Source organism: Canis lupus, chromosome 36, assembly GCF_011100685.1.
Source record: "Canis lupus familiaris isolate Mischka breed German Shepherd chromosome 36, alternate assembly UU_Cfam_GSD_1.0, whole genome shotgun sequence".
Taxonomy (NCBI): Eukaryota; Metazoa; Chordata; class Mammalia; order Carnivora; family Canidae; genus Canis; species Canis lupus.
Window position 1 is genome coordinate 24,302,761 of NC_049257.1, and position 26,276 is coordinate 24,329,036.

Here is a 26,276-nt window from a genome sequence, read left to right on the forward strand (position 1 = left end):
TGTGCCCCCATGTTCTCCTTTTAAAACACGTTCTCAGTTATAACACAACAATTTTTCTGAGTATACTTTCTCCTTCACAAAGCACTGAAGTAGCTAGTAAAGCATTCCCCTGTGCAGCACTTGAGACAAGAAAGTATGTTCATAGACGAATCTCTTTAATTTTTTGTTGTATTCATCTGTAGGATGACACATCTCAGCAACCTCAAAGGCAGAAGGTGGAAAAATACAGCGCAGAGATGAGCAGGCTCTTTAGTCAGGCTCATGGCAAATGCAGCATGCCAAGGCTAGCACATTAGAAGACTTCTAGAATTTGTGAGCATTTGTGAGCATTGAAGCTCTTTATCTGATTTTAAATCTGAAACCTTCTATTTTATTATTTTGGCAAGCGGAAGCATTTGCACTCTAGATAAATAAAAAGGTACCAAGTGTCCTTTTCACTGCCAGATTGGCTGTGCTATAGAGAGAGGAGAAATATGTCTTTATGTCTGTTTTATCTGTTGCTGTGATCATCTCACACTGAAGATGATGTGACATGATCATAAACAATATTATCTGGATGATTTGCCATACTTTGTTGAGCTGCATTTAAAAATATGGATATTTTCTCCATTTGTTTAAGTCTCTTTCCTTTGAAAACTACAACAAATAATGTTTTTATTAAGAAAAAAGACAGATCTTAAAATGTTAGTCATTTTTAACCACTCATGCAGAAGAAACATCTCAAATTCCTATCAAGGTGGAAAACAATTTAACTTCCTCTTGTTACACAAATAAAAATAATAATCATGGAACCTAGGAAAGGTATAACGGTTTCTGATAAATTTTTCACAGAAGAAAAGTGAAATCATCAGTGTAATACTGATAATACCTGCTTAGACTTCAGAAATAAATTTACCAAAAAAAAAAAAAAAAATCGTTCTTTTGGGGGCACCTGGGTGGCTCAGTTGGTTAAGCATCTGCCTGGGTCATGCCTTGATCTCAGGGTCCTGGGATTAAGCCCCATGTGTGATCCCTGCTCAGAGAGGAGTCTGCTTCTTTCTCTCTCTCTCTACCTCCACTCCCCACCCACTTGTGCTCACAATCTCTCTCAAATAAATTAATAAATCTTTTTTTAAAAACATAATTTTTAAACTTCTTTTTCCCTAAATTTATTGTAGGTGATATTTTTGGTTATATTAAATTTTTTTTTCATGGTTTTCAGAGTGCCCATCTCTTGTGAGACTCAAAAAACTCTTTGTTTTTTTTTTTTCCAAAGTTTTATTGGCCCTAAAAAAGATGCTTACATTTTGGTAGAAGATATTGTAGGGGCAGAAAAGCTTTTCTTTCTTCCCTTCCAGGTTCTGTGGCTAGTTTAATGATTAAATCATGTAAGATAGGACAACAGGAGTAAAACAAACAGAAGTTTAATACCATGTCTACCTCCTGTATACACGGCAGAGACCCAGGAAGACCATAAGTCTCTGAGATGGCTGAAGCCATCTTAAATATCATCTTCACTAAAGACAAAGGGTGTTGAGGATGGGGTTGTCTTATGCAAGGTCACTAGAAAAACACAGCAAATGTAAGGTTGTTGCGCAGATTTAAGTCATTGCCTTCTCCTCTGATAAGTTTCTAGAAGCACCAAGTTTCTTGCGCACCTAAGGTCATATAACATTGCGTGTTAACTGTACCAGCATTAAAATAAAAGATGTAATAAAAAAAAAAATAGTTCCTAAAGATTGAGTTACCCTGTCTTCCTGGCACAGTAAATGGAGATTTCCCTTACAGATTGTAAATCTCTTACACAAGGTTAGCTTCTACTCAGTTTTTAGAACTTGTTTCACATCTGCCGCTTTGAGAAAAATAACCAGCTTAACATAATCAATATGCCAATGAGACATATTTGGGGGTAGCAAAGTCTGTTCCCCTTCAGTTCCAGCTTTGAAACTTCAAATAAGACATTTCATGGTCTAGAAACTAAGTTGATAGGTTGTTCCGTAGCTCATTGAACCAGTCTCAGTCTTGAGAATAGGTAAGTTGAGTTGAACGGTTGTATCTCCTTTCAGGAGGCAGGTGATGCAGGTGGGATCCCAAGATTAGGCCTATAGCCTGTAAGCAAGCAATCGGGTATTTAATAAGAAGTATTTCTATAGAAACAAAGAAAACTAGAGGTTGGAGGTCAGAGCAAATTACGGACACAGTGTCTGAGCCCTGAGAGCTACCAGTCGAGATTTCTAGATGTCAGTCTGGAAGCATCTCCAGATGGAGCGAGAGCAGACAGTGGCAGTCCGAGGGATTATGCTGGTTTGCAGTTTGAATGTCTCTGGTGATGTCATTGGGGGTACCAGCAAACTTTTTTTGAGTGACCCCGACAGCAACGGGCACAGGGAAGACTGTCTAAACATGAGCTAGTGTGGTGTTTTCTTTGAAGTTTGTCTCAAATCATCCAGCTTCAGTTTTCAGGGCTTCAGGAAAATGAGCAGTGATCCCAAGTCAAAAGGTGGAAGAAAATTGCAAACGTTAATTTGTAAAGTCAGAGCCAGATATGTGAGGAAACCACAGGAATTCAGGATCCAGTCCGGTTTATAGGCAAACAACGAATTCTCAAAGACAATCAAAACTAGAACCTAATATCCACAAAGGTATGTTACTGAAACATAATTTTCCTCTCTAAAATCACCTTCATTTCTATCAAATATGGCCAAATTAAGGCAAGTTATTTTTGTAAAAGTTTAGTTTTAATAAACACGATCTGATTATTTACATAAGTGCAGCAAGAATAGCAGTTGGCCACATAGGCTCTTTTTAAATCTGCTTTGCTGGAACTTTTCATAAGGAGTCTCCGACTGAACTTTTAAAAGCCTCTTAAGGCCAAGAAACCAAGCCAAGGACTTGTCATCAGACTTGTCTACAATATCTATATATTTGGGTAAATTCCTCTCTCTTCAAGATGCCAAAAATAATCCTGAGTTCCCACACCTGATGCAAAGTAGCCTTCCTTAACTCACCTGGTGACATTCCTGGGAACTCTAAGCAAACGTCCTGGTGACGTTTTTGGAGGGGCTTTATTGGCTCCATAAAGTCAACCCTAGTTGTTTACGGCAATCTGGTCATATCTGAGGCTATGCCTGCCTGTCTTAAATATGACATTCCAGTCAAAGCCTTGGTAATAAAACCAGTGTTTCCAGTTGTATCCTAGTACACAGAGAATAGATTCTCACTGAACTTATGCAAAAATATATATATATATTGCTATGACAATAAAAATATAAGAATACTCAGATTTTTTTAATTCTAGAGGGATCAAGTAGGGAAAAAGATAACTTCAGTTTATTCACAAAGGTATATTTTATCAAATTGCTATAAGTCATAGTTATCTTAAGAGAAAAAGTTTGGGGGCACCTGGATGGCTCAGTAGGTTAAGCACTGCCTTCAGCTCGGGTCATGATCCCAGGGTCGTGGGATTGAGCCCCACATCTGGCTCCCTGCTCCGTGGGGAGCCTGCTTCTCCCTCTCTCTCTCCTCTGCCCCTGCTCCCCCCACCCCGGCTCTCTGTCTCCCTTTCTCTCTTTCACCTGCTCTCTCGCACATGCACGCTCTAATAAATAGAAGTTTAAAAAGAGAGAGAAAAAGTTTCCTTAAATCTGGAAAAAAAAATAGTAAAAATTCAAGAATAAAATAAAAAGTCACATGGATGCCTGAGTGGCTCAGTCGGGTAAGGGGCTGACTTCAGCTCAGGTCATGATCCTGGGGTCTTGGTATCCAGCCCTCCATTGGGCTCCCTGCTCAGCAGAGGAGCCTGCTTCTTTCTCTCTCTTGTGCTCATGCTCTCTCTTGCTGGCTCTCTCTCTCTCTCTCTCTCTCAAATAAATAAATATCTTTAAAAAAAAAAAAGTCAGCAAACACTATAATCATCCTCATCAGCTCATTCAGTCCCATGTTAATTTTGTACTGCTTGAATCTAGTTTTTCCATTAGTCCTGAACATTTATTCCCAGTTCAGTTTTATGATCCTAAAGTTATCAGAAGCCTGTATTCTAGAGCACTTTCCAGGGGTCTCCATGAAGATGCACTTTGGCAAAAGCATCAGAGTGAAAGAATAACTCAATATAAGTGACAAAGACTTAAAAGTGGCCATGGTTAAAAATCTGATGAGAGGGGGCACCTGAGTTACTTGGTCAGTTGCATCCAGGTCTTGGTTTTGACTCTGATAGTGATCTCATGGGTAGTGGGGATGACCTCCCAGCTTTATGCTCAGCAGGGAGTCTGCTCAGAAAGATTCTTTCCCTCTGTCCCTTCTTCTACTCATGTGCGCGAATGCACACTCTCTCCCTTTCTCTCTCTATAATAAATAAATAGGGACACCTGGGTGGCTCAGTTGGTTAAGCATCTACCTTTGGCTCAGGTCATGATCCCAGGGTCCTGGGATGGAGCTCTGCATCGGGCTCCCTGGTCAGTGGGAAACCTGCTTCTCCCTTTGCCTCTGCGGCTCCCCCTGCTTGTTCTATCTCTCCCCCGACCTCCTTTTGTCAAATAAATAGATAAAATATTTTTAAAATAATAAATAAATAAATCTTTTTAAAATATCTGATGAGACTTCATTACAATGCCGTTAACAAGAAAATTTGGTTATTTCTGTGACACGCAGCACTTCAAGATAATTAGAATTACAAGTGATAACATTATACCAGGACATATTAGATTTTTAGGAATTTCATATAATTTGTAGAACCCTTACATTAATAACATACTGATGTTAATAATTAATATATTAGTAGCGTGTATCTGTACAAATATAACCTAAGAAAGTTTAACATCACTTGACAATGCTTCCCATGCAATTTAACAAACCAAATAAGCCTAATTAGTTTAACAAATCTTTCTATATATTCCAGGGACCCTTTGGATTATCCCCAAATTTCTTCCAGTTCAAAAGGACTTCATGGAGAATTTGATTTGGGGAAGTTTGTCAAAAATATCACTGAGCTTTGTTCTCATGACTAAATAGGATCATAGATCACTGTGAAACAATACTCATCTATTTAACCAAAGTAACAAAGATTTCACAGGCAAATATAGAAGGTTACATAGTTCTGAGCAAAATTTAGTTCTTTTAATATTCAGAGAACTAGGTTTACTTAAGTAATCAAAGATGTGATGATAGAGATAACATGAAACACAAGGAATTATTCTGATCAAGTACAAAGTCTTCACTTTCAGGCAGATTACTTTAAAAGGTAAAGATAAACCTTTTATAGTCTCTTATCAAGAGCAGACTACTAGTTCAAGATAACATTATCCTTTTAACAGAAAGAAAACCAAATTCTAATTTTGCACCAGCTTACTTTTGATATTAAAATTCATTTACTCATTTAAATTCATTTCAGTAGTATCCAGTCCCAGAGATGCATAAAATTTCCGTCTAAAGATTCCTTTCCACAAACCTACAAGTTTCCGATTTCGTCGTGTTTTTCCTATTTCCTTTTGAAATAGCCAGTTTTGCTTTGGGGCAAATTTACTCCCCACCCCCACCCCCCCCACCCCCGTCCAAAAAAAAGTATTTCCATCCCGTATACCTTCCTTAGCTAAAAACATACATCCTACTTTCCTTACATATGGAGATGTTTCCATTATCATTTCTAGTAGTTTTCGTTACAGATATTAACTAGAATCCTTAGCCATTAGAAACTTTAATTTCTAGTGAAAACTAAAAAGGAAGTTATGGTGAACAGTCTGGTGCACCAGTATTCCTTAGACTGGCAAATTTATGAATACATTTTGTAATTTCTAGAAGCACATGCTACTTCATAGTAAATCGTTCAATAAAGCACAAGAACTGTTTACTAACAGACTCAAATTTATCTTGAGTTTCTCTGTAGTCCAGAAGCCAGAAGTAAATACACCAATGTTCAGTAATTAATGTTTTTCTATTATACTTTATTTGGAAATGATTTATATGTTAATGAATTTCCATCATTTAAGTTAGCTAAACTCTAAAGGTTCAAGTTACCAAGAAGATTTTGGAAACTATTTTTAAGTACACATACCATAAAATGTAACTAGAGGTAAAAAGTACACCCAAAACCTCTTATCCCAGTCACATCTCCCTAAGTCACTTTCACCCAACAATTATGTTTAGACTACCCATGAGAATTTCATGACCCATTAGACAAAATCAGCCATATTCCCAGGCTATTTTTCTTGCTGACAATTTTCTGTAACAGAGATGCAAAACATGAACTTATTTGACTAGTAAACCCAGGCAGAAAGAAGTTTTATATCTGCATTACATTCAATGTTGATAACTCTAAAGACATGTCAATTTTAACAAAACCAATGAACTTAAACTAGTTTTAATACTGAATATTAAAAAAAAAAAATACTGAATATTTTTCCAGATCACATGACCCACAAAGTATTTGGGTTCATTTCTGTTATACTTCTGAGAACCTAGGAACACTTAATTCATAAGCACTTAATTTTAAGCTAAGTAAATAGAGCTCTTTACAAATTAATTTTGGCAGTACCATCTAGAAGTAGAAAAATACCACTTTTACCTACAATATTCACACATAAGCATATAAACAGACGCAGTGACCCCATAGCCGTTGCCTTAAAATTTGAGCCATTAGTCAAGCACAACACAAAACTCACTGGTTTATTTGTTGTTTCTAATGGCTGAGGAATATTCCATTGTATACATAGACCACAGCTTCTTTACCCATCATCTGTCGATGGACACCGAGGCTCCTTCCACAGATGGGCTAGTGTGGACATTGCTGCTAGAAACATCGGGGTGCAGGTGTCCCAGCATTTCATTGCATCTGTATCTTTGGGGTAAATCCCCAACAGTGCAATTGCTGGGTCGTAGGGCAGGTCTATTTTTAACTCTTTGAGGAACCTCCACACAGTTTTCCAGAGTGGCTGCACCAGTTCACATTCCCACCAACAGTGCAGGAGGGTTCCCCTTTCTCCACACCCTCTTCAATATTTGTTGTTTCCTGCCTTGTTAATTTTCCCCATGCTCACTGGTGTGAGGTGGTATCTCATTGTGGTTTTGATTTGTATTTCCCTGATGGCAAGTGATGCAGAGCATTTTCTCATGTGCTTGTTGGCCAAGTCTATGTCCTCCTCTGTGAGATTTCTCTTCATGTCTTCTGCCCATTTCATGATTGGATTGTTTGTTTCTTTGCTGTTGAGTTTAATAAGTTCTTTATAGATCTTGGAAACTAGCCCTTTATCTGATAGGTCATTTGCAAATATCTTCTCCCATTCTGTAGGTTGTCTTTGAGTTTTGTTGACTGTTTCTTTTGCTGTGCAGAAGTTTCTTATCTTGATGAAGTCCCAATAATTCACTTTTGCTTTTGTTTCCCTTGCCTTCATGGATGTATCTTGCAAGAAGTTGCTGAGGCCAAGTTCAACCTGGATGGAACTGGAGGGTGTTATGCTGAGTGAAATAAGTCAATCAGAGAAGGACAAACATTATATGGTCTCATTCATTTGGGGATTATAAAAAATAGTGAAAGGGAATAAAGGGGAAAGGAGAGAAAATGAGTGAAAAAATCAGTGAGGGTGACAAAACATGAGAGACACTTAACTCTGGGAAACAAACAAGGGGTAGTGGAAAGGGAGGTGGGTGGGGGGTTGGGGTGACTGGGTGACAGGCATTGACTGAGGGGGGCACTTGGCAGGATGAGCACTGGGTGTTTTGCTATATGTTGGCAAATTGAACTCCAATAAATAAATAAATTATATATATATATAATTTATATATATATATAAACTGACTGGTTTATAAAGAACAGTTGGATGCAAATTTTGACAGTAGGAATAAGTTAAGTTCACCTGCTCAGATAAAAAGTTTTTCTACTAATTTTTGTGGAGAAGACACTTAAGATTTTTCATTAGTCCAGCTTCTAAATACTTCCTAGTTCTGACTCCCATGCTTTTTTCTTTTTTTTTTTTTTTTTTTCCTTTTGATAAGAAATATCTCCTTCTAAAGTTTACATTTCAAAGGATGGCTTTTAGGGCCTAGAGAAGACAAAGATAATCTACATAACAAAGGCAATTCAAATTTTCTCCAAGATGAAGTTTGAGGACTATATTGGACTATTGTCAGAAGTCTAGAATAATTACTATTTATTTATTTTTCTTTCCTTAAGGGCAAGACAATTCTGTTTCCAATGTCCTGATCTTTTTCAAGATCTACAAGCATTTTGAGATCAATAGTGGAGGTTTTGGGATTGGCTAGCATAGGTGAGATTTGAGTGGCTTCTAGAACCACATTTCTGGTTTCATGGAGATTTCTAAGGCAAAGACAGTTGTGTCCAATTCACCAAATAACTGGATTACAGCCTATCAAGGAATAACCCGCCTTTCCAAATACACTTGCTACTTAGAGCCCAGAGATCTCTATCTAAGATATGGATCAAAAGATTTGTGTCTTTGTAAAGTTTGTTTAAAGTGTTTTAACAAAAGCTTTCTTTGTGAGTGTACAGCTCAAACTTAGCTTCTATCAGCCCCCGAACAGATCTTCAGCTGATAATTTATAGGAGGGCCTAAGAACAATTTTGGTCATCTGTTCTTTTTTTTTTTAACTTTTTATTTTATTTTATTTATGATAAGCACACAGTGAGAGAGAGAGAGGGGCAGAGACACAGACAGAGGGAGAAGCAGGCTCCATACACTGGGAGCCCGATGTGGGGTTCGATCCCAGGTCTCCAGGATCGCGCACCTGGGCCAAAGGCAGGCGCCAAACCGCTGCGCCACCCAGGGATCCCGGTCATCTGTTCTTTCTGTGAAGGGGGTTGTGAATGGCCATTCATCTTTCCAATTTATCTCTGCATTTAGTAGGATCTTCTGAAAGAGAAAGTTAAAGGGATGTATAATTTAAAAGATCTGCTGCGGGGAACCTGCATGGCTCAGTTGGATAAGCATCTGTCTTCATTCAGCTCAGGTCATGATTCCAGGGTCCTGGAATTGAGTGCCTCATTGGGCTCTGCTCAGCAGAGAGCCTACTTCTCCCTCTCCCTTTGCCCCTACCCTCCCCTCACTCATGCTCTCTGTTTCTTGCTCTCTCAAATATATATATATTTTATATATACATATAAAAGATCTGCTGTCCAGGGACCATCAATTCTTTGTGATGGAGGTCTCATATACATATTCAAAGGACATTGCAGAGGAAAGCCTGAAGCTGGCAAAGCCTGACTACAGAGCTCTGGGAAATAGGAGGTATGGTGTAAGGGGCAGCAAAGCCAGCGCCACCACACATCTTGGGTGCTTCTGCTAAATTTACTTCCTGGCTTTCGGCATTTACATGTGTAACTTGTATACTTTGTGCCTAGAGATTAGGTAGTGTGCTCCCCGTAAATCTTGTAGAAAAGAGGAAGCTTAAGGGGTGGGTTTTGAGAAGGGGAATGTACATTGGATGTGGAAATCATTTTTGTCTTAAGTCTAATTTCTGTCCTTTTTTTTTCTCATCAAGAGAGTTACTGAAAATAGCCGTTACGCTTCTTTGAGTCCACGTTTAAAAAATATTTATTTATTTATTTATTTATTTATTTATTTATTTATTTATTTATTTATAAGAAACCATGAGCCAGGAGAGGAGCAGAGTAAGAGAGACAAGCAGACTCTATGTTGAGCATGGAGCATGGTGTGGGGCTCAATGGGGGGCTGGGGCTCAATCCCATGACCCCAAGATCATGACCTGAGCCAAAATCAAGAGTGGGACACTCAACCAACTGAGCCACCTAGGTGTCCCTATGTCCACTTTTTAAATTTGGTCTTTCTATAGGTACCAGTAAGACAGTTACTTAGGATGAAGGCTCTGAAGAAGGAGGAGGAAAGGAGGAGAAAGAGGAGGAGGAGAAGGTGAAGGGGGGGGAGGAGAGAAAGGGAGGGAGCATGGGAAGGAAGGAAGAAAGAAAGGAAGAAAAAAGAAAAGAAAAGAAAGAAAAATTTCAAATATCAAAGTTTGTCCAATTCAAGGGATCCATCATCTGGCCATTTACAAGCTGGATCTTATTTTAATCTCAATACCAAGTCAAACCAATAAGCCTTTTTATGGACTAACCAAGAATGCAAGAGGCATCTTTAAAGAAGAATGCAAAAGTTGCAGGCCTCACAAGATCTAGAAATTTCACTCTCAGGGTTAGCCTAAGAAAGCAAAGGTCTTCCTTTCACAGGAGGTAAGAATGGTACAGTGTAAGCGATGTCTCTAGTTTCCCATGAGACTGTGAGGAGCTTCCAGTTCAGATGTGTTAATCTGCGACGCTGAATCGGTACTACTGGAACTGGGACTTTTCCAGAGCTAACAAGGCCATGAAGGTTGAGATGACAAAAGCCGCTATGGATCCAGACCCCTTATGACAAATCCCCTGAGACCTGGCACAGCTGGACAAAGGGAGCACTGTCTTTGGATCCATAGCCTGCTTAGGTGTCCATCAAATGTATCCTCCATACATGCATCCTCCAGTTGGCAGAAACTAAGGAGACTATTCTCACCAGTCACAAAACCAAGTTCTCAAGACATAGAACAAGATGAAAGAGACAAAAAAGCAAACAGTGACTGTCTCTGGAAAGGGACAGGTGGAAAGGGATCAATAGGAAACAAAAGTACTCATAACTAATTATTTACTAAAACCATTACACTCAATGAACCAGTTCACCCAAATATTTTCTCCTGTTACCTAAATTTAGATGAAGGAAAGGATGAACCACTGTTGCTTCCATTAAACTCTGCAAGCAGAGATCCAGGATTGTTATGATGAGAATTCTTACCTTCTGTTGGCTTTTTGTCAGAGATCCCAACATCTCTCAGCTGCCATGGCTCTGGAGTGAGCGGAGTCTAGCCTGTGAAGCTCCCATCTGGGTCATCAAAATAGGGACAGAAAAGTTTCCTCTTCTTTCCTTCTAGGTTCTTTGGCTGGTCTAACAATTAAATCGATATAAGATCAACAGGAGAAAGGCAAACAGAAGTTTAATACCATGTCTACCTCCTGTATAGATGGAAGAGACCCAGGAAAACCGAGTAAGTCTCTGAAATGGCTGAAGCCATCACCTTACATACTGTCGTCGGCTAAAGACAAAGGGTGTTGGGGTTGAGGAGTCCTTATGGAAGGTTGCTGGGGTAAAACACAGCAAACAAGGATAAGGTTGTTTCACAAATTTAAGTCATGGCCCTCTCCATTGATAAGAGTTTCTAGAGACTGAGTTATCCCCCTTTTCCTGGTACAGGGAGGGGAACATCCTTACAAATGGAGATTTCCCTTATTAATATAAATATCTGTTACAAAAGGGTAACTTGTCAGCTTTTAGAGCTTTCTCTTTTTTCTTTTTTTTTAATATTTGCTGTGCCTTTGAAAAATAACTAGCTTAAAATACATGCCAAAGAGGCATATTTGGGGGTGGCAAACTCTGCTCCCCTTCACTGTTGAGATTAAAGTTTGGGACTTCCTAACATACACAAGTGTTGGCATTATTCTTTGTTCACTAACATCCGCGGCTCTACTTGTGACAGGCTGTCAAGAAACATGTCTCTGGAAAGACAGGTTTGCTCCTCAGAGACACTCAGTGATGCAATTCCCAGTGATGTGCTACAGCCCGCCAGAGTGCCCCTTGCCGTTCCTGTGTGCAGTGATGTGATGTCTGAACTATTTGTTGTGCTCTGCCATAAGATAGCATTAGCAGATGTAATGGGAACAGATCACTCATTTGTGGAAATATTTATGGTAGTGCTTTCAAAGGAACATTCAATCCACGGTTGCAACTGATGAAGCATGTAGCAAGGACTATTTCTAAAACCATGTGGGCTAAAATGTCATCCTACAAGGCAGTTAAAATGTGTTAACTTAATATGTGTATGACCAGGGATTAGAAAACACTAGCTGTCATATTTGAGCAGATCCAATGCATGTGCATTTTTAGTAAAAGAGAAGTAAGTAATCACCTTATGTTGAAAAGGCCAGGTTAAATTGCTTTAATTTAAGAGGATGGCTTCACTACCACATATTTCATGCTGCCCAGCAAGGAACCATTTTCTACCCAAAATGCACCTTCTTTTACCTGGCGAAGCTTTTTTTAACACTATAGATATTGTTTTCTGAGCAGTACTTAAAATCACACTGCACAGCTTTTGAATGCAACACGTTGAAATGTTTAACTGAACCAATCTTACTCTTTTAGACTGCTGATAAATTTTCTATCAAAATGAAAAAACCATAGAAGATGAATTAATTTAACAGATGAACCTAAGTGTGATGTTGGCCACACACAATAGCTTTCATCCCTTGTAGGCAGCATTGCATTCTTTTGCTAAACACCCCACTGTGCTCTAATTATTGAATGTCTTTTAGTCCAAAAGCTCCCTAGAAGCAGGTCATAAAATATTATGCCCAGTCAATGGATGCTGGCAAATCTTTGTCAAAATTTGCCAAAGGTATTGAGAAATCCCTGAAAGGATAAGGAGAGAAGGCTAAATGCATTCAGCTAAAAGCTCAGGAATACCACAGAGATGTAACTTCTGGACACTTTTTAATACCTTCATTACTTTGGGCTACTTAGAGCAGTAGTAATTTACTAAATAGGAGCAATTTAATAGAGAATCCAGAAATGTAAAAGAATTACTGCATCTCTGAAAAAAGTACATAGCATTCGCTCTGAAAAGATGAGACCCAGCATTTCCAATAAAGTTGATTTAGTACTTAATGCACATCTGAAGCAGCATGGTGTTGGTTCAGAGAGCAGTTTGTAGCAATTTGATTTACACTAATCAAATGAAATGGTGCATTTTCCTGACACATAAATGAAGTACACATTTTTAAAAATTACTTAAGAAAATAGCTATTCAAAATGTTTAGTCATCATGATGGAAGCTAGTGGACATTTCACACTTACATTAAATTGAGGTTTAGTTGTCTCTAAAGATATATCTTTGTAATCATCCATCTTATAAGTATATTTTAAAACATAAAAAGTTCATTTTTCTAATTTTATTTAACTTTATATCAAAAATATTTTTAAAAGATGTAAGAGAGGAACGCCTGGGTGGCTCAATGGTTGAGCGTCTGCTTTCGGCTCAGGGTGTGATCCCGGGATCCCAGATCGAGACCCACATCAGGCTCCTAGCAGAAAGCCTGCTTCTCCTTCTGCCTTGTCTCTGCCTCTCTCTCTCTCTCTCTGTCTCGCTCATGAATAAACAAATCAAATAAATAGATGATAGATAGATGATGATGATAGATAGAAAGATAGATAGATAGATAGATAGATAGATAGATAGATAGATAGATAGATAGATAGAATGAAGAGACATAGAAGATAGAATGAGCAACTCCAGCCAAATAGGAATTCTAAATGGAGAGGAAGTATTATACGAGAATTGCTACCATTAAATGTTTTTCTTAAAAGACAGATTGAGTGTTTATGTGAGGGCAAGAATTCTGGAAGGTTTACATTCCACACTTAGATGCTGAGCACCTGGTTTATGCCAGGGACTGTGTTAGGACCTTGAAATACAAAACTATTTACAATGTGGTCCTTTTACTTAAGAAACTCAACTTTATTATTGGGGTTAACTTGGTATTATGGAGTCATGTAGGAGGGCATCCGAACCAGATCCGGCAGGCTAAAGAGATTTCTCAAAGCTTGAGCTGAGTCAAGCTAGAAGAATACATATTTCGTTATTTTTCAGATAAGTAGTAGTGTGACTCTGTTTGGGAGCAAGGGGGCAATGAGCCTGGGAGGACCCCAGGCACAAAATGTGGCTTGCACAAAATCATGGGTCTGCAAGTGAGTACAAAGATGTCACACCATGAAGGACTCACAGGCTTTGTCAAAGAACCCAGGACTAATTCTGAGGGCCCTGAGGAGTGATAGAAGGCTTTTAAGCCAAGCGGTGACATGGTCATATTTGTTTTTTAGGAAGAGGAGTGAGGAAGAATTAAGATGGGTAAAATAGATGGAGGCAGGGAAGTACGTATAGAAGCCTGTTGATGTAAAAGTGAAGACCTGAGCTAAGTGATTCACAGGAGGAGAGATTTATTATTTTGACAGATACCAAAGTGATGAAATGAAATTCAATTCAAGACAAATTCTATGTGTGAGACAGATGAGAGAGAGGGCATAAGTACAAAAATCCAGTTTGGCTCTCATGCTTCACAGACAACGTGATACTCTATGTAGAAAACCCAAAAGACTCCACCCAAAAATTGTTAGAACTGATACAGGAATTCAGCAAAGTTGCAGGATATAAGATCAATTCACAGAAGTCAGTTGCAGTTCTATACATACAATGAGACAGAAAAAAAAAGAAAACAAGGAATTGATCTCATTTACAATTGCACCAAAAACCTAAGAATAAACCTAATCACAGAGGTAATGAATATGAACTCTGAAAACTATGGAACACTTAGGAAAGAAATTGAGGAAGACAAAAGAAATGGAAAAGCATTCTATGTTCATGGATCAGAAGAACAAATACTACTTAAATGTCTATGCTACCCAGAACAATCTACACATTCAATGCAATCCCTATCAAAATACCATCAGCATTTTTCACAGAGGTAGAACAAACAATCCTAAAACTTGTATGGAACCAATAAAGATCCTAAATAGCCAAAAGAATGTTGAAAAAGAAAGCCAAAGCTGGAGGCATCACAATTCCACACTTCAAGCTGTATTACAAAGCTGTGATCATCAAGACAATGTGGTACTGGCACAAAAATCACACACATAGATTAATGGAGCGGAATAGAGAACCCAGAAATGGACCCTCAACTCTATGGTCAACTGATCTTTAACATAGCAGGAAAGAATATCCAATGGAGAAAAGACAATCTCTTCAACAAATGGTGTTGGGAAAACTGCAACATACAAAAGAATGAAATTAGCCACTTTCTTACACCATACACAAAAGTAAACTCAAAATGGATGAAAGACCTAAATGTGAGACAGGAATCCATCAAAATCCTAGAGGAGAACACAGGCACCAACCTCTTTCACCTTGGCCACAGCAACCTCTTACTGGACATGTCTCCAAAGGCAAGAAAAACAAAAGCAAAAATGAACTATTGGGACTTCATCAAGATAAAATACTTCTGCACAGGAAAGGAAACAGAAAAACTAAAAGGCAACGTACAGAGGGGAGAAGATATTTGAAAATGTCTTAACACATAAAGGGCTAGTATCCAAAATCTATTCAAAAAGTTATCAAACTCAACACCTAAAGTCAAGAAATGGGCAGAAGACACGAACAGACATTTCTCCAAAGAAGACATAAAAATGGCCAACAGACACATGAAAAACTACACCATATCACTGGGCATCAGGGAAATACACATGAAAACCACAGCGAGATGTCACCTCACACCGGTCAGAATAGCTAACAACTCAGGAAACAACAGATGTTGGTGAGGATGTGAAGAAAGGGAACCCTCTTACACTACTGGTGGGAATGCAAGCTGGAGCAGCTACTCTGGAAAACAGTGTGGAGGTTCCTTGAAAAGGTAAAAATAGAAATAAATACCCTAACTCAGCAATTGCACTACTACATATTTATCCAAATGATAAAACATAGTGATCCGAAGGGGCACCTGCACCCCTATGTTTACAGCAGCAACATCCACAATAGCCAAACTATGGAAAGAGCCCAGATGTCCATCAACAGATGTATAGATAAAGAAGATGTCACACACACACACACACACACACACACACACACACACACCAGTGGAATATTACTCAACCATCAAAAAGGATGAAATCTTGCATTTGCAACAATGTGGATAGAACTAGACGATATGATGCTAAGCAAAATAAGTCAGAGAAAGACAAACACCATATGATTTCATTTATATGTGGAGTTTAAGAAACAAAACAGAAGGGGAAGGGAAGGAAAAGCAAAATAATATGAAAATTGAGAGGGAGGCAAACTGTAACGGACACTGAACTCTAGAAATGACACTGAGGCTTGCTGGGTGGGGGAGGTGGGTGGAGGATGGACTTAATGGCTGGTGGGCATTAAGGAGGCACTTGATGTAATGAGTACTGGGTGTATATACAAGTCACTAAATTCTACCTCTGAAACTACTTTTTTTAAAAAATCCAATTTGGAGTTTATTCATTTTTTAAAGATAGCTGGAGAGATAACATTGACCCTAACCAAAAAAAAAAAAAAAAAAAAGAGAGAGAAGGAAGAGGAGGTTTTGGGGAAGGTGGTAATTACCTCATATTTTATACAGATCTGGAGCTTATCAGAGAGATCTGGGATGGGGTATAGATTTTGTTATCACTGGAATAAAGAAAATCATGAATTTACAGATATAGGAGATATCCGAGAGAAATATGTAGAAAAGAGAAACAGCCCAAGGCAAGAATATTAGGAGAAAATACATAACTTAGTTCTATTAAAGGAGTGCAAATCTATGGAGCTAACTTTAACAAGACATCCAGAAAAGCCCAGGGGGAACAAAAGATACTTTATAGAAGACCAGGAGAAAGAATTTCAAGAAAGTCACAGTCATTTCAAGAAAGTCACAGGTATTCAGAGTCTGCAGAGAAGTAATTTAACATGACGATGGAAGAAAGTCCATCAAAATAAAGGCCTTTCAGGGGAGGCCGGGCCCGGGAGACCTGAAGGCTGTGGGCTGGAGAAGGAAGAGGAGAGGAGAAAATGATGCCATAGGTGTAAGTGAGCCAGGGGCGGGGGAGGAAGCAGTTAAAGAAGGAGGTAGGATCAAGGATGTTTTCATTTTGAGGGGCTCCTGGGGGGCTCCTGGGAGGCTCAGTCAGTTAAGCATCTGACTCTTGATTTTGGCTCAGGTCGTTGACCTCAGGGTCAGGAGATGGAGCCCCATGTCGGGCTCTGCACTGGGCATGGAGCCTGCTTGGGATTCCCTCCCTACCTCGACCCCTCCGCACCCCACCCCACCCCGGCTCTCTCGCTCTCTCTCTCTCCCACTCCCACTTTCCTTCTCCCTTTCTCTCTTCCTCTCTCTCTCTCTCAAAAATAAATAAATAAATAAATAAATAAATAAATAAATAAATAAAATATTTTTAGATTTAAGAAGAGAGGGGCTTGGACAAGTTCATATTTGGGGATGATACATGACAAAGAGGTTGAAGGAGGCCCCAAAGGAGCAGATGACGATGGCTGAGTGTCTGAGCAGGTGGATGATGCCCGGGGAAGGAACCACGAGGAACAAGGAAGAGACTTGGGTGCAGACTAGGTTGAGGAGTGAGAGTGTCAGGGCTGTGGGTGGGGGTCAGCTGGGGCAGTGACACAGACGTGAGAAGACCGGTGTTATTACAAGTGAATAGTCTCCACAGCCAGCCAGATCTCAGCACTCTCTCAAACTCCATTCCGTGCCTCCAGCAAGGTGCTGTAACCCCGGCGTAGGGCAGCTCTGAGGGTGGCTTTCTACCCCGGCTCTTAGAGGTTTCCCATCTTACCCAGATTTTGCCAAATGTGGTACCTTGTGTGATAGCGAGTGCTTTACTGGGTGTTTCCCCTTTCCTGTGCCTCTTGCCCACTCCCCATAGAATCAACTCCCCAACTAACAATTTTTATTTAAGTCCTTTTTTGGGGGGGGATTGGCCTCCAGGGAAGCTCCAACTAGAACAAATAAAGCGCTTAAAATAATACCTGCCGTATAGGAAGCACTCGTGATGTGATACTTTCCTGGATATAAATCAGGGCTGATGGGAGGAATAAATATTATCCACATAATATTTAGTAGTTTCATTTAGTGCCTGGAACGTAGAATGCGCTTTATAAATAGCCGTATTAGTGTCGGGAGCTGGGAAAGGCCATTCAGTTTCTAGGAACTGTGCTGCAGAGGGTTTAGATGCTCCGCTCCTCCTAGGGCTGGTGAAGAGGAGCAGGGATGTCCAGGCGGGCGGCCTGGAGTGGGTTGAGGAATGAGGGTGGCTGCACGCAAATCAAGGCTTCCTTAGGGCTCTCCTGGGCAAATTTGCGGGGCTGGCAGGACAAGCTCCTGTGCACATGAGCAGGGGAAGACAGAGGAGTAATCAAAGGTTTGCATCTTGGGTGAGGGACCAAGGATGACTGAAAGGTGAGTCCCAGCAGGATGTTCTGACCCCATGGTGCCACATAGAGGTGTTTCACCGGGTCCCAGGCTGGGACGGCAAACCTGAGGGAGCTCGTGGTTGACAGAGGACTAGAATTTGTGAGCAAAGTCCACAAGGTCGGGCGTAACAGTATACACAAGAAGGTGGGTGTCTGCAGGTTGAACCAGGACAAATGTGATGACGTAAGGGAAGAGAAACACGGTGCGTTCGTTCACCTGCACCTTCTTTTGGTTCAGTTGTGTGTAGTGATCACACTGGGCTCCCGTGGCAGCGCATGCCTTGAGAGTAAATAGCCTGTAGTTGCAAGTAAATATGGACAGAGCTCCCACTATTGCAAAATCAATTATGAGCTGTGGTCCCCTAAAAACACCAGTAGAGGGGCGCCTGGGTAGCTCCGTCACATAAGCCTCGGATTCTTGACCTGAGTTCAGGTCATAATCCTAGGGTTGTGAGATCGAGCCCCACGTTGGGCTCTGAGCTGGGCTCTGAGCTGAGCGTGGAGCCTACGTCATACTCTCCTTCTCCCTCTGCTCCTCCTTTCTGTCTCTCTAAAAAAAGAAAACCAAACAAACAAACAAACAAAAAACACCAATAGAGAAATTTGAACACAGAACCAGAGGTGCAGGAGAGAATTTAGTCCCTACGATTAGAATATAAATCCAAGCCAGTGAAATCAGCCCCACTTGGCTCTCCTCAGGGGGCCGCAGGGCAATGATGACTGAGCAAGCATTTATTTTGCACCTACTATGTGCTGGGAACTTTGCTTATGTCGTTGCATTTATGTAATGTCTTTGGGTGGGAGCCACAGCTGGAAGAAAAGGTGAAGCCCCACAGCGTCTTCAAGGCAGTGACAATCCGAGGATTTTGCCCCCGCCCTCTGTCCAGCTGGGACAACCTGCTGTGCTCCCCACCAGGCCTCTCGGCAGCTCCCCCACTCCACGTGTTGGATTCCTCTGAAGTGACAAATTGCAGAAATAAGGAAAGGCAGAAGGAGAAAGGCTGAAAAGAAGATTGCAAAGAGGAAAAAAAGTGAGACAAGCAAGGAAAAGTAAAATAAAAATGATGACTCAGGCGTGACCCAAAAAAGTTATATAGCAAATAAGAAAAAGACCAAATAAGAAAACAAGCCTTTTGCTCATCAGGATACTTATTTCTACACCTAAAATGCGTACTCGACCTCAATGACAAAATAGCATGTAATCTAGTCGCATGGGGGAAGGGAACTGGCCCATATTGTCCCAAAGCCATTATGGAAAATGTGACCAGCAGAGGCCTGGTATTTCTTTTCCTGTTCTCAGTCATCTTTGGAGTCAGAGAAGGTGGAAACAATGTTTAACATTTCTAAAACTATGTGGGTGAAGAGAGCTAGGGTTCCTGATTTCAGGACCTAAATCACAAGCTCTTTGCATTTAATTGTGGTGAACATGAAAGGTTTTTATTAGGTAGGTGTTTATAAAGAAAAATTTAAATAAGCATTAGGGGATTTTAAACCCCTGATGAGGTAGTTACCTGCTGCATTATTTAGAACACTTGGGACTCAAACCGCTGCCCTTTTGTGTGCCAAGCTGCCACTGACTGATGTAAGGGCCTCAGAATTTTTCCCTTAGGAGGTATAATCAATGAAAATCTTTACCAACACCAGTCCCTGCTAGACATCTAAGGGACAAGTTTTCACAGATCATATTAATTCACTAGCACAATAACAGTAGCGCTCATTGTAAGTTGCTAAATTTTGCAAATTAATGAGTGACAAGATGATGGCATAGGTCAGTAATACATATTACGCTTAATTTTCATCAAGTGTTTGATTTGCACGTTACACCTCTGCCTGCCTGAATAAAAAAGGTGATGAGCGTAGAGGCACCAAACATCATTAGCCCTCCATGATTATATTACATTTTTGCATAAAATGAAATGAAACTTTCTGATGTTTTATAATTACTGCAGTGTATTAGCAAAATTTTATTATGCAATTAAAACATTAGCTACAACAAATATAAATATGTTCATGTGTTCTTAATTAGAGCACTTTAATAATTACTGTTCACTTGTGTATAAGTAGTTTACATATGATTAGAAGCACTTACATTAATATAAAAGTGGGATTTCAAACTTTTAGATCTGCCTTTTTTTAGAAATGAGAATGATTATATGACTGAAACGTCTAGTCAAAGGGGTAAATCTGACACTGAACAGCAGTAGAACCCAGTGGTTCTGGGTGCCCGGATCCTGGGTTCAAATCCTAGCCCCGCCACCTATTAGCCAATACACCTGCCACAAGCTGCTTTGCCACTCTGTACCTCAGTTTTCATATTAGTGAAATAGAAATGCCAATTATAATTAAAACACTTCCTAGGCTTGTTGTAAAGATTAAACGCATTGATATATCATGGCATTTAGAATGGCACCTGACACATAATTAGCGCTGCATGAGTGAGGGTGAGTAATATCATTATTACCGCTTGATTGTCAGAGGAGCTATTATTCTAAATTATCAAGATAGGGGTCTTTAATAAGCTTTCTCAAAAGATCTCGAAGACCTCTTTTGGTAGGCAAAGCAAGAAATCAACAGGACATTTTTTTTTTTTTTTTTCTGTTAGAGATGCAAAGTAGAAGCTTGCTGAATCTTGTCAGGCCCATACTACAGGTCTCAGACTTCCAGGCCAAAGGTATAATGAAACAGTACTTAAGAGTAAAAGTGGAGGGCTGCTGAAGAAGGAAAACTTTTCATTCTTCTCCTCCCTGAGGAATTCCTCCACCCTTTCTTCACTCTTCCTCTGGAAGAGGAGCCAATGAGATAGAGTTGAGGGATCTAAGGAGGCCATCTTCATGGGGAATCAGGGAATGGGGCCGCTGTGCATTGGGGTCTCTGAAAGCGCAGATAAATGCCTTGACCTAGGGCCTATTTTCTTATAGCAGAACCATCACTTGCACTCTCTTCTTCAGCCAGCCAGAGTGGGGTAAAAGACTGCTTCAGGGTGTCAGGTAAGGAGAAAAAAAATTCCCTTGAGCTTTGTACTCCAGCTCAGCTGACCAGAGTGTTCCTTGGACTCTGGGACAGGAGCCCAGCTAACAGTGAAGTGATAATCTGCTTCCTTGGGCCATCATTCCTTGCTTGTATCTATCTGTCGCAGTTGGCTGTTGTCTGGGGTAGGATTTGGACATTCCTTGGGTCCTTTCACCAAATTCCATCCAAAAACATCCCAGTCTCAACACAATCTCTAACATCATCCAATGGAGAAACTAAGGCCCATGGAGAAAAAAGCAACTTGCCCAAGATCACAAAGTAGTTAGTGGGGGCACTGTGGCTTGAAGTTGTTTCTTGATTCCCAGATTATTATTTAAAAATTAGGTATAATAGTTATAATAATGTGGACAAAATACACACACACAAAAAAAAAAACAAAAACCCTAACATCTGGAAATAGAATCTTTAAAGTGCACAAGTATACAATCTACTTTTGTATAGAACTGAGGTCTTAGCCATGCTTTATTTATTATTTCCAAAGTCCTTCTCAGAAAAGCCTCATTTTCCTAGCCAGATTCCCACTTAGGCAATTACATCCTGCTCGTATAAACTGTTTTTATATCTCAATTGGACAGAGCACACTTCCATCTAATTTATCTTGCTCCCCTAATTGGCTTTGCAGGATTGCTGTGTGAGCTTTGAATTGCTGCACTTCCTGTCTGCATTCAGGATATCCTTAGGGAGCCATTATGTAAATTACTTTTTTCTGTGTGCTAAATGGTGCCCTAGTGCCCTGAAAGAGTTAATTCACCTCAGAGAGGTGAGCAGTTATTCACCCAAGAACCAGGACTGTTACTGACCCAAAGTGGGCCGTAACAATCTGGGCATAAGGCCAATTAGCCGCATGCTGGCTCAGTAGACGTTCAGTGGGTAGGTGCCCAACCATTGTGCATGCCCCATTGGAAACGACTTAACCATGGGGAGCACATGACTTGTTCAACTGAATCCCAGGTCTCCCTAGGAGTAGAAGTTTGAAGTAGATTTGCTTAAGAACACCTATTTAGATTAATGCCTGACTTCTAGGGAGGGGGGGGGGCAATCTATTTCTGTTCACAGACGGTCCTAGGAACTCCTGAATATACAAGTTGGTTCTGCAGTGGCCCTTCCCAGACAGGATATCATATTCCCCAAAGGAGCATCTCCGGGGTTCCAACTGAAGGAAAAAATAATGATAGGGTGTTATTCCATCTACTAGGGCTGTTCAGTAGAAATATAACGTGAACCACATATATAATTGTATGTTTTCTGGTATCCATAATAAGTAAAAAAAATAGGTAAAATTAATTTTAATCATATATTTTATTATTTAACCCCACATATCCAAAATATTGTCATTTCAAGATGTAGTTATTATTAAAATATTATTGAGATATTGTATATTCTTTATGTTTGTATGAAGCCTCTGAAATATGGTGTGTATTTTGCAGCTAAAGCACATCTCTTTTTTCTTTTTGGTACTAGCCACATTCCAGGTGGTCAGTAACCGCATGTGGCTAGTGGCTGCCATATTGGACACGCTGAGCTCTGAAAGTTGTCTGAGTTTGTCTAGCCCTAAAAGAAGGTCACATCTTCTTTCCCTTCCACCTGTTTGGTTTGGTTTGCTTTCTTGCCAGGCAAATTCAAATCTCCTGAGCTTGCTCAATTCTTTCTAAGTTTGATCCAGCATATCCAGAATGCTTTGGAGACTTGACCAGTTTTGTTTTGTTTTGTTTTGTTTTGTTTAAAAAAAAAACAAAAAACATTTGCATCATAGGACGTTTGTATGCTTTTTATACCTCAGAATCTTAATTCCTGTAATAAAAGCTAGATTGGAAAATAATGGAAATAGAGCTACATAATAGCCTTTCCAGAAATAAGGAAACTATAAGAGGCAGAGAATCTGTTTCTTTTGTTGTTGTTGTTTTCCTGGAGGTAGAGGGGAGGTGAGAAATACTGGGGAAAATTAATTAAAATGAAGGCCAACAGTTCCATAAAACATTAAGAAAGCACTATAAGCTATGCTCTTAAAGCACAAAGATGAGCAAGCCATAATCATAGCAATTGAAAAGCTTGTGGTTTAGCGGAAGAGACCATCCTGAGAGTGATTTGATATAATATAGAGAAGGCATCAATGAGACTAAGAACAGACTCTATTTGAGCAGTTTGGTGTTTCACCTGACCTGGGATGCAAAGACACTTTCCTGGAAAAAAAAAAAAAAAAAAAAAAGAGTAAACTTTGAATGTCCCAAAGGAGAATCACCAGAGGTAACCAGAGCATCACTTGAGCCCTGAAGCTTCTAAATCATGTTATGAGCTCAGACTTTTTTCTGTAAGTGATGGGAAGCCATGGGGAGTTTCTAAAGGAGCCACCCTATTAGGTTGTAGATGGATCAAATGGATGACTCTGATTGCCTACGGAGGATGGACTCAAGGGTTAGAAGAGGGAGTCTAGTAGGTAGAGCCCTGGAATAGAGGAAAGGAGACAAAGTAAGGGGCTGATAGAAGAGAGCAGGGCATTGACCAAGGGACTGACCAAGGGGGAGTTATGATGGACATACATGAGGTAAAACCAGTAGGTCTGGGTGATTGGTTAGATCCAAGGATAACACTGAAAACAATTAAGCAGAGATTACAGACAGAAAGTCAATTTAGAGGTCAAGATGGTGAGTTCTGTTTTTGAAGAGCCTGAATGTGTTGTGTCTCTGCGACACCCCCTGGATTTTGTCTACAGGCAGTTACTTACACAGGGTTGATGCTTGCATTTGTAGGTAATAAATAACACCTGTTACTTATAGATCACTTACTGAGGTCAAGGACTTTATGTTTGTAACCTTAGTAATGGCCAGAATGAACTTAGGAGACATAAGTTATTATGATAAATTTTACAGTTGTAGAAGATCCAGTATAAGTGTTAACAGTTAGGAGCCAGGATTGAAACTCCAGATTCTCTGAGACTGTGACCTCAAATTGTATTCAGAATTTTATCCTGTGTCATCTGGTTATAATACCATAGAGGAAAATTCGTAAGTGAAGATGATATCACCCAAGATGAAGATGGAACTAAATCTAAAAGTACCTCACTCTTCACAAACATTTAAATACATGAAGATGATGTATTTGCTTACAAATTTACTGTTTGAGTTAAAGGCTTGAAAGAATAGATTGCTCATTATTATAACATTATCACTTAAATATGTTTTCTTTCTAACAATTTTTTATTATAAAGAAAGGTTTAATTAATTGTAAATATTATTTCATTTTAAATATATCCTTTTTTGTAACAAATGGTTCCATAGTCTAATATTTACAATATCTAGAATCCCTTTGCTTTTGCTAATTTATGAAGAAGCCAGATTTTTTTAAAATTTATTTATTCATGAGAGACACAGAGAGAGAGAGAGAGAGAGAGGCAGAGATACAGACACTGCCTAGAGGGAGAAGCAGGCTCCATGTGGGGAGCCTGACGTGGGACTCGATCCGGGGTCTCCAGGATCAGGCCCAGGCTGAAGGCGGTGTTAAACTGGTGAGCCACCCGGGCTGCCCAAGAAGCCAGATTCTAAGAACAAAAGAATTTAGCTGATAATACTCAGCTAAAAAAGTAAAAAAAGAAAAAGACAACTTAAGACTTGATAACTTCCATAATATTAAGCGGTCACAGAAGACTGTCACAGTCAGGAAACGAACTTCTTCCATCTACTTACCTGCCACCAATCCCTACATCCTATCTCCCACCACTCTTATCTTTTCAATGGTAAGAAAATAAACTATTATAAAGAACTAATGTAATGTAACTTTCCCATGGGATGGTTATCTAGGTCTATTTGTTTTCAGTTTTGGCTGCTATCAGCTAAAACCCAGTGCTTTACAGAGCTGGAGGTCCTCACTCTACCTTCTCAGCCTCCATTTCTATTTTCTCTCCTAAGAGTTTGTTGAGCTATTATTATAGGGTTGCTATCTAGACAAGTAGTGAGATACCCCTTAGGACCTCCTCCCTGTCACCCACTTTCCAGGTCATTGATTACCACCTCCTTACACTAATACTATCCTGACCCATTTTCAGTGGCCTGGCTAGAACCCATTTGACATGACCTTTGGGTGTTACCATTGGATGACTCTCAAGGTCTAGCTCAGCCTGATTAGCTTCTGAGAAATATCCTTACATATTTCTAGCTTCTCTCTTTCAGCACCAGCCTGCCATGGAATTCTCAACCTAGCTCGTGGTCAAAGACGTTCATCCTTCTCTTAATTGATTTTGGCATGTAGGGACTATAATCACGCAGCAGTGTATCTATTATATAAAAGCTTCCCTTTTTGCAGGCATTTCGGAAAGTATTTTTGAAGAGGTAAATGCCAGATGACAAAATAAATGAAGCTTTTCTATTTTCTCAAAAGTCATAAAACAAAAAAAGTGGGGGAAGTTAAAGAAAGTGAAAATGACCTTAGTAAGTCACCGCTAGAATCTCTCCTAAGATTCGAATAAGTTATAATTAAGTACAGGTTGGGTAACCACAAGGGGAATGATCAGTTTAATCAGCTAAGCCTTAATAAAGGCAACTACCAAGGCTCAATCCAGCTCTATCTGTCTTCAGGGTGACAAATAGTGCCCTCAATAACTCATATCTAGTCTGAAACAGATTTGGAGTCCTTCTTCTGATGAGGATGGCCAGGCAGCTGCCCAAGTGACATTTTCGGAAAGAGCTCAGATCTAACTAAAATCACCTCATATGCCAGCCTTCCAATGCATCTAGATGCAACCACCATTAAGTAGTACTGGGAACAAAAACCTATGACTTAGCTAATAGAGAGAGCTGTGATTCATTAGCAGGAGTAACTACCTCTATTTACCCCATTACAACCTACTGTCACCATCACCAGAAGTAGAGTCTCATTTATTTTTAGAATTAACAAATATTTGTAGATTATTGCCCATACCTTAGGCACTGCAAAGGCCCTGATACAACCCAAGGGAACATGACAATATGGATAGTCTCTGCCCTCGAGGGGTCCATCTTTTCATGTATTCTGATGGGAGGGAGAAGTACCAGATGCTGTGTCAGTCACAGTATGCGTGAGGTTATGCTACATACACACACACACACACACAAAACAACGTATCTCCCAAAGTTACTGGTTTCTGAAAACAATAGTTTATCTCTCATTTTCACATCATGCCTTTTGCAGTTGAGCTGGAGCTCTGCTCC

General features: G+C 39.8%; 2 long non-coding RNA genes across 4 annotated transcripts in view; one reads left to right on the forward strand and one right to left on the reverse strand.

Annotated features, from left to right (window-relative positions):
• Nucleotides 1-7,350: 7,350 nt before the first annotated feature.
• Nucleotides 7,351-26,276, reverse strand: part of LOC111094258 — a 160,216-nt gene continuing 141,290 nt past the window's right edge. For 2 of the 3 annotated variants that reach the window (XR_005384814.1, XR_005384813.1), the window contains 2 exons: nucleotides 10,764-10,913; nucleotides 8,001-8,837 (listed from right to left, as the gene is read on the reverse strand). This is a non-coding gene — a long non-coding RNA (uncharacterized LOC111094258). Of the gene's footprint in view, nucleotides 7,411-8,000; nucleotides 8,838-10,763; nucleotides 10,914-26,276 lie in introns of those variants that run through there. The other variant, XR_005384815.1, reaches the window with a different exon arrangement.
• LOC111094259 overlaps nucleotides 10,899-26,276 on the forward strand; it is a 172,036-nt gene continuing 156,658 nt past the window's right edge. The window contains exon 1 of the long non-coding RNA XR_005384818.1: nucleotides 10,899-11,013. This is a non-coding gene — a long non-coding RNA (uncharacterized LOC111094259). The remainder of the gene's footprint in view (nucleotides 11,014-26,276) is intronic.